We start from the raw sequence: 9,424 nt of genomic DNA, 5'->3' as shown, positions 1-9,424 counted from the left end.
GCCGTCCGAGACTCTTGAGGATAAGAGTTCCTTAATTTAGTCCCCTTATGACTTTTACTTATTCCGAAGATTTCTTTTCGGTGTTCGCTATCTTATGGTGTTGCTTATGATTATGAAATTGATTCGATCTAATGGGACATTTCTAGAAAAGCGAGCCAAACAGAGATTAAGAGGTTTAAGGGAAGAGGAAAATTAATTTATTTTGATGTCACATTCAGTCTTTGTATTCACAAGTTGACCAATTATGATTATTTGAGTTTAATCATGATTGTGAATACAATGTATTGTATTTGAGTACTCAAAGAGATCAAAAGAGATATGATATAAATGTGGTCGATTGATCTAGGGTACTACATACTGGATTTACTACGAATTAATATGCCTATTTTGAGCTGTTATATATTCCCAACAGATGTATGGCAATAAGTTCTCGCAGTATGTTGGTCGCACGAATTATTTGTCAAAATGAACTTTGCGGGAAAGAAAGAGAGTTATATTTAACCCTTCATGGGTGAATGTGAGTTGTTGATTTTTTGTGGGCAAATGAGAGTCATGAATAGTCCTTCATGGGCGAGTGGGAGATGTTAGAAAATGAGGGTGCATGAGAAAGACCGTGATTCGCCTATGTAGGCTATCATAGCCATTGACCCATTATAGATAAACCGCCAAAAAGACAGTTATCCGATTTTGAACGTTAGAGTTTTTAGACGTTCTTCCAACGAAGAACGGAGAACATAGAAAAGTGATGAATGACGACGAACTCCCGATCTTCTCTCTCGATCGTCAAACGGAAGAACAATCTCTCGTGGAATTGCATTGTGGACATTTAATCTGTGAAAACGAGGTATGTCCATTATGTGGTATATTTCTCCGATCGATAATTCAAGACGATCCTAGAGCTTGTTGATTTAGAGTAATTCTACTGCGTATGTTAATCGGGATCGGTTCCCTTCAATTCATTTGACATGGGAAAATAATCACGCCTACTTCATGGGGCAATTTTTTGGCATGTCTTTGAGTGATAACGATAAGAAAAAGAGAGAGCTGAGATTTAAGAAATGAATAACAATGATAGATCGAGAAGCCAACCAGCAGAGGATCAGTTTTCCAAAGTTCGATACAAAATCGGTTAGGATTGATGTTATACAAAACATTATGATATCGTTCGTATCATGTCATGTATACTAAATAACGATGGCGGATCGAGAAGCCAACAATAGAGAGGATCGGATTTTCAAAGTTCGATATAAAATCAACTAGAATAAGGATTTGTTCCCTAGAAATCCAAAAACTTGTTACGAAAGTACAATTGAGCCTAAAACTTGTCAAATTGGTGCAATTGAGTCATTTCATTAATTTCGTCCAATTTGACTAACGAAAAATGCTGACGTGGCTAAAACAACATCATTTTGGTTCAAATCTGACTTTTAATATAACTTTCATTTAAATTAAAAAAAAAACAATAGAGCCGGAACTAGTGCGAGGGTTTTGTAGCCCTCGCCACAGCTGTCCCACCACCGTCGAGAAGGGCCGACGATGGTGGGGAAGTGGTAGGCGGGGGTTGCGGCCTTTGCCCGGTTACGGCCGAGGGCCACCAATGGCTGGGGTTGGCCACCATTGGGTGGGGTCCCCGACCCCTCACCGGGATCCGGTGACCATTTCTCTACCATCATTGGCCGTTCTCGGTGGCGGTGGCGAAGGCTTTGAAGACCTTGCAATTGGTTCTAGCTTTACTTTCTTTTTCAACCTTATTTATTAAATTAATTTAAATAAAAATTATATTAAAAATTAGATGTAGATAAAACAACGTCGTTTTAGCCACATCGTTGCTACATAGGAGAGGTTTTCGTTAGCCAAATTGGACCGAGTTAACAGAAGGACTCGGTTGCACAAATTTGATAAGCTTTAGGATTCAATTGCACTTTATGCAAGTTTTAGCACTAAATCACATTTTCGTGATAAATTTTAGGATTTTTAATGAACATATCTCGTTAGAATAAATACCACGCGAACACCATGATTGGTGGTATTTCGAGTCCAATGACACGGCTCGGTGAATTCCTCGATTCGTGGTAGGGCACACTCGTTCGGAATTGTTCGTACTATGATGGTCAAAGCTCTGGTTCGGCTTAATTTGGTTGCTTTTAGTTTTCCAAATTTCTCCGAGGCTACGAATTGACCTGCGGTAGCAAGAATGATCTTTTACTCCTTTATGCTTACCGATATACTGACCGGCCATTCTATCGGAATATGTCAATGCCATTTGGTTTTTTGTGCTCTTACGTGTTGTTCGACTCGAGATAAAGTTTTAAGTGTGCTTCGTGTGTTTATGTGGCAAGAGTGAAGAGCGAATTAGATTTGGGAAGGGAGAGACTTCCCAGTGAACTCAACTTTGGGATGCTTATTGATATTCTGACTTGCTACTATTTTGAGAGTTCAGCACTTAGTTCTCGAGTTTTCTTTTCGCTTGTTTCAACTTCAAGCATAGAAGGCAACATAAACAAATTTACACCTGTTCTTGTAGTTACTTTGTCATTTTATTTTGTTACTATTTGATTTGATATCTCTGGCACTCATTTTCATGAATCACATGAAGTGTTTGTTCTATTTATAGGGTAAAGAGCCGTGTATGATACCATTATGCGTCTAGAACGATTCTGAAAGACACAATGCGCAATTAAAGATAAGACTCTCTTTTATTAATATTGGTTAGGAGGACTTTTTTCACACACGTATACGAGACTATTTCTTGGCTATATATAGCCTAACAAGGAGGTGATTCCACCTCCCTAGATATGTTTAGAAATCCATCTCGATGATGATTTTAGGGATTAGTAGTAATACTAGATTTGGCCACACAATTCTACACTCCTCCACCATATTATCTCCTATCTTGCCTCAAGAAAAATCTAGATGGTCAGAGGAATAGAGTAGTCTAGAGAAATCTAAAATTCTAGAGAAGAGAGGCGGTGCAACTTTTTCTTTAATACTTTCCCTCACTAACTACTCTTCACTCAATGTGGATCTAGTGACCGTGTCGAGTTACTTTCGGAACACTTCAAACTTGGCAATGCAAGTCCTTTGGTGAAAATATTTGTAGCTTAATCAATTTGTCTTGACATGCTCCATCTTTATATCTTCTAGTAGTATTTTTTCTCGCAAGAAGTGATAATGTGCTTCTACATGCTTAGTTATTACATGAAAGATTGAGTTCTTTATCAACCTTATGGTTGATTGATTATTGCAACGGAGCTCTACGGGGTTAGTGAATAGGTTGTTGTAGATCCTTGAGAAGCTACATTAACCACATATTTTGTTGAGTCACCATTGCCGCTGCTCTATACTCGGCGTCGATGATTGATAGTGATTGTGGTTTGCTTCTTACTACATCATGACACTACCCCCAATCCAAGGTAAAGCATATATGCAATGCTTGACCATTGTATGTCATGGTCACCGGCATAGTCCACATTGCAATATTGATGTCACAGCTTACTCGCTTATTATGCAGAAATTCAAGATCAAAGGTCCCCTCCACATCTATGGGTCTAACTACGTGAGGCTCTCGTGGTTTTTCCTTCAATGGACTTGCCACTCCCACTGCAAAGGCGTTGTCAAGCCGTGTTATAGTTAGGTAGATGACTTTCCACCTATTGCTTGTACATAGTTGAATCTTCTAATCTCTTCCTTTAACTGCACATAGCTCTATATTTCCACCCATACGTGTAGAGATCAACTACCAATCAAGCATCCCAAGCTTCTCTAGGAGATCTCATACACACTTTTGTAGATACATGAATAACCCTTCCTTGGTTTGCTCGACCTTGAGTCCTAAGTAGTCTTTTAGTTCTCCAAGCTCCTTCATTTGAAACCGCACAGAGAGGTTGGCTCTAATTCAATATACTCGTTTGCATCATCTCCAATGGTGATTAGATCATCCACATATTTTAGTACTATAGCAAGCTTTTGGCCTTCTTTTAGAACAGGCTCGAGTTTGCTGGTGCTCTTGAGTAGCCATTTTGCGCCTCTTGGAGCTTGTTTTAAACCATTGAGCACTTTTTTTTAATTTGTAGACATAACTCAGATAAATCTTACTCTTAAACCATTCGGCAGTTCCATATACGTGTCTCAATCTAACCCTCCCTGTAAGAAGGCATACATCACATCCATTTGCCATGACTTACTTGCTGTTAGTACTAGTAAGACTTGAACCGTACTAGTTTTTGCAGATGGGCAAAAGCTTTCGTCATTAGCTAGCTTGTACTTTGAGAGAGTCTTGAGCAATTAAAAGTGCCTTATATCTTTCTCTAGACACATGTGGTTGACTTTTTAAGTTTCCAGAACCACACGCAAGATAAGGGGAAACCTTTGCACCAAATCCCATGTCTGATATTGCTTCAAAGCTTGAATCTCTTCTTACGTAGCCCTCATTCATCCCACCCTTTTGAGTCCTCCTCATATGTAGATTCTAACATCATCGATCAAAGCTGCATCTGCATGTTTAGGATATGGTATCCTTTGCCTTGTTGACCTCCTCGGTCGAGGAGCTTGCTCTTTAAGTTTGTCCATTTGACTTGGTGGAAGCTCTTCCGTCATTTGCAATGCACACCTGTTCACCACAAACTCTTTAATTTTGCTAGTAGCTATGTTCTGACTCCTTCTATGGGTTCCCCTTCAATAGTTACTTTGTTTGATTGGCCGAGCCTTACTAGGCCCATTATCTACTTCCATCATTTCCTATACCTCTTCATTTTGTTTGAATTTGGTAAAACATATTGAAGAAAAAGTTGCATGGCCTCTATTCTCCAGAATTCTAGATGCCACTAGGCTACTTTAGTCCTTTTACCATCTAGATTTTTGTTTTGGCAAGGTAGGAGATATTTTAGTACAAGAGTGTAGAACTGTTTGGCTAAATAGATTTTCCACATCTATTAGTATTAGTACTACGTAGAATTATTTAGGGAGATGGATTTCCTAGAATTATCTAGCAAGGTAGAACCACCTCATTGTTAGTACTATAAGTAGCCAAGAAGTGTTCTTTTTTTTTTTAAATAGTTGTGAAAGAAGTCCTAACCTGTATTATGGAAAGTGCTTCTAATAAAAAGAGTATTCTTTGATTGAACATTGTACCTTTCTCAAATAGGCTATTGTGTTCCTAATCTGGCGCATCATCACGACTGCTGGAAGGAATGTAATGAAATCTACGGAGTAGCCGAGTGGATTCTGAAGATTTATCTAGTCGTAGCTCTGGAGAGATTCCTAACACCTTTATCCGAATCCAATAAAGGTGTGGAAAATGAACATAAGGTCGATGGAATGGATCGCTGGAGCACGAGAGAAAGAGAGGAGAAAGCAGCCTTGCTTATGAGAAATTGAACATGAGGATGAAATTGCTTTGGAGAGGAAGATCATAGAAACAGAGTGCGGGATAAGGAAAACCTCAAGAGGAGCCATGAGAAGTTGGTGCCCTAGACTTTTCTCTCGATTACGTCGTATGGGACATCTCTGCACATAAGGTGTATGCTGCCAAACCGACATCTTTCTAGACTCTTATGTACATGTTTGGCCAGGATGCTTTGTATAAATATTGCAAGTTTTGTCTCTTAGACAAGCAACTCAGCATTGCTTGAAACATCGCATCAAAGATTGTCTTGATTCCTAAGTTCTTCAATCTAGAATGTCGGATCTCTTGTGCCATGGCACATCTATCTTGCGGGATCTGCTAATATTTATTCTTGTCTCGATTACTCTTCTATTAGCACTTCTATCTCGGTAGTTTATGTGTTCAGAACGCAAGGTTGGACTGCTGTAGTAGGTTACGATACTACGGATAAACCATTTTTCATGTCTCTGCAGCTTTGATTCTTTTTCTATAGTCGTTCTTTTTTTTTTTTTTTTTTTATACGGATCGGTCTTCCATAGCTGGAAGCAAGCGGATTTGATCAAACATCTCTTTTTGGCATTACATATTACAAGTCTTTCAAGTTATAGTTGATTTGTTATGTTGGGAGTAAATGTTGCAAACTTGTTCCGGATGCTTGCATTGATGATTCTCTTTAGGATTGCAGACATTCTAGATAGTTCATGAGTTCAGCATTATATTGAGCAGTTGAGATTCTTTTGTTGCATTGTTGTTGGATTTAGAAATTTAGGGCATATAAGGGCACGCATGGTAACCATTCTCATTCTCCGATTCTCATCCCAGAACAGTAAAAAATGAGGATGCTGTTTGGTAACATAAATAATTCGATTCTGATTACGTTCTCAGAATCGGTTTTTGAGAATCAGAATCGGTTTTAAAGTAAAATCCAGAAGCAAAAAAAAGTTGCTTACGGAAAAAGAATGACTTTTGAAAATAGCAAACGGAATGAAGTCTCACATCTCTAACTTTTTCCTTGTAATTTTCTCATCATTTTTTCCCCTCTACCTAATAAAAATAAAATAAAAATAAAAAATAATTTTTTTAAAAAAATAACAAAAATTTAGAAAATCCTAAAAAATAGAAAAAGCTTAGATTATGCTAGTTTGACCTTATTTTCATAAAGTTGGGCCTAAATTTCATAAATTTCATAGATTTCACTCTCCTACAAAGAATATTGCAGAGGATGAGGGCATCCAACATGCATACTGATAGCCGTGCGTCACAAGATGTTTCTATGTATTTAGAAAACACAACATTTAAAGAACTTTAAACATCACGTATTAAAATTTGTATTTCATTTATGACATGCTAAAAAATAATGTATTTTAAATTATTTGAGTGTGCATTGAAAATTAGTCTTTAATTTAGGATGAAATTTTATAAATTAACTACATAGTTATTTGACTTAAATGAAAAAAATAGGGAAAGAATCATTTTTTTGAAACATAAATTTTGTGCGGTTATCAAACACGTTCTGATTCTCTAAAACTCATTCAGTGTGAGAATCAAAAAATTCATTTGAACCAAAATCAGTTTTTCTGGATCAGAATGAGAATCAGAGAATGAGAATGGTTACCATGCGGGCCTTAAGCCAATTAGTGGTGAACTAATTGTCGCGACCTAAAAAAAAATCAGGTTAATAGATTATTAAGTTAATTAGATAAATTAATTAACCTAATATGAACTCTCCCAAGCCCTACCAATTCGCAACTTGGGTTTGATTTTCAATTTATGAGCCACCACTAATCATTTAAGGTAGGTTGATTAGAAACCTACATAAAATAGCGGGAGAACTATTTTATTTTTACGAACTAGAGAAATTGAGTTCGGGGACTTGGTTACGTTAATTAAAAATTAACACCCTTTCGGTACCAATTTCATGAAAATGTCTTTTTGACTGGTTTATATGAATTGGATGTTTTTTTTATGTTTCCATTTTTCTTTTTTTTTATTTTCGAATTTTTTTAATGAATTTGAACAAAATTAAACACAAATGCCCATAATATACCTTTAATTCAGAATATTCTGAATTTTCCAATAAATCTTCACATTCCCGAAGATCCGGGCCGGAGCGAGATTTTATCCGCTACATCCTCTAAGATTCGAGCCAGTACACGGATAAATATATAGAACTACAACGTCCCTTCTCACCAAAGGGTAGAATACGAATTTCTATATTTAAATCACCATCCCATTCTATAAGATCATGGGCGTGGTGTGTGATTTAATTTTTCGACGGGACTAGGCACCGGGGAGTATACATTATAGGCGGTTTTGTTTAAAAATGTACAAATATTTATTGAATTTTTGAAAATCTTTAGGGGATTCCGGAATTTTCAAGGAGATAGGCTCCTATCCATAAATGATTGATATCTTTTAAAAATTGGAAAGATTATCTGTTGAAATTTTTCAAAGTATATTAGATAACTTTCCGAATTTTAAAGATGCATTCAATATCTCTAAAAAAAAATCTGATTGAATCTTGAGTTATTTGAATATTCCGAAAATATATCAATATTCTACAAGATATGATTGCCTCAAAATCCAGTGTGATCTTATCCCTAAATGCTCTAATTTTCGAATTTTCCAAGGATCATCGGGTTATGCACAAACGCTCAAGATAAAGATCGTGGTTCAGATTCTTGGAATTTCGAACCGCAAGATAATCAAAATCCAGAAATATATATTGATCGAAGATAACATGCTCAATATATTCTCAATTTCTAAAAAAAGGGTTAAGGGATAAGACTCGCCAAATAAACAAATCAAACAAGCAATCTTCAGCATATCGACGGATCAAGCAAAAAGTCGCCTATGATTAGAAAATGAAGTGCCAAAAAGCATGATCATCAAGCAAATAAACGACACGGGGGACAGCCCAGATTGAACGCTAAACAGCAGCGAACCTCGACCCTAAACAACGGCTAATTTTGACCATGAATAGCAACAATTTTTTACATTTAACATTAGTAGCTTTTGTCATTAAACCGTAGCAAGTTCCGGTACTTAACAACATGCAAAAACATTCTAAACAGCAGGAATTTCCTTCCTAAAACAGTAGCAAAAACATCCTAAAACAACAGTGATTTTAACATGAAAACAACAGTGTTTTCAGTAGGAAAATAGCAGCGAACCGGCATGAGAATGAAGCGAATAGCAACATTGAACAGAGGCGAAAACAACAACAATTTCGTATCATTAAGGGCAGTAAAAATCGGACATCAAACCATGGCGAATTTAGCATTAAACAGCATGAAACAACGACGGTTTTTAGTGTGAAACAACAGCAAAAAAATAATAAAAAAAAAAGTGCTCGAATCAAAGCTGAAAGTATACGAGGATTACCTTAGTTCGCAAGACAAAACTCAAACCAATTCAATGCAAAAATACCTATGGACAATAGCTTCGAACACGCCTCGTTCTCTTCTTCTCGCGCCTGCCCTTTCTCGGCCGTGTGTGCTTTTTTCTCTCCCCCTCCTTTTTTTTTTTTGGTCTCCCCCCCTTTTTAAACCCTAAACATCTATGTATATGGAGAACTAGGGTTTACTAGTAAGCGCGGGGCTTACCAACGACCGTTGGATTCAAAAGCTCTAACTAGATATCGATCGTTGGATTGAAAATTCTGATTCTGAGGACTTAACCACCTCAAATTTTCGGCCAATAGGAGTGCAAAATGGGCTTGGCTGAATTTTTTGCTTTGTGGCTTTATTTGCGCAAATTTGAGCTCGAACCGGGCTTTAATTAATTAACATCTTAATTAATTGAAGGTCCCATCAGTTAAATAGACTTGAATGGGCTGAATTGAATTTAAATTTAGGTCCAAACCTCCTTAAGAATTTCAGTACACCATTGCAAGGCCTTGGCCGAAATTCTCATGCCCAATTATGGGATCGTCTCAAATTTTCGGGCTCGATTAAGGCTCATTCCGAATAATGGATGTTTAATTAAAACCCTTAACAAAGCTCACATGGCCCGAATTATACTAAAAAATAGATCCACTTG

The 9,424-nt window shown here is 37.0% G+C and overlaps 1 long non-coding RNA gene and 1 other non-coding gene across 2 annotated transcripts; both read left to right on the top strand.

Annotated features, from left to right (window-relative positions):
• The first annotated feature begins 2,021 nt into the window (after positions 1 to 2,021).
• On the top strand, positions 2,022 to 5,758 carry LOC125316763. Its single transcript, XR_007199848.1, has 2 exons — positions 2,022 to 2,072; positions 5,144 to 5,758. It is a non-coding gene; the product is annotated as an uncharacterized LOC125316763 (long non-coding RNA).
• Positions 2,330 to 2,426, top strand: LOC115753933. The gene has a single exon (XR_004016920.1). It is a non-coding gene; the product is annotated as a small nucleolar RNA Z266 (small nucleolar RNA).
• Positions 5,759 to 9,424: the final 3,666 nt, after the last annotated feature.

The sequence above is a fragment of the Rhodamnia argentea genome, chromosome 10 (genome assembly GCF_020921035.1).
Source record: "Rhodamnia argentea isolate NSW1041297 chromosome 10, ASM2092103v1, whole genome shotgun sequence".
In the NCBI taxonomy this organism is placed as follows: Eukaryota; Viridiplantae; Streptophyta; class Magnoliopsida; order Myrtales; family Myrtaceae; genus Rhodamnia; species Rhodamnia argentea.
Note: the sequence above shows the minus strand (reverse complement) of the source record. Positions and strands in the feature narration are given on the sequence as shown.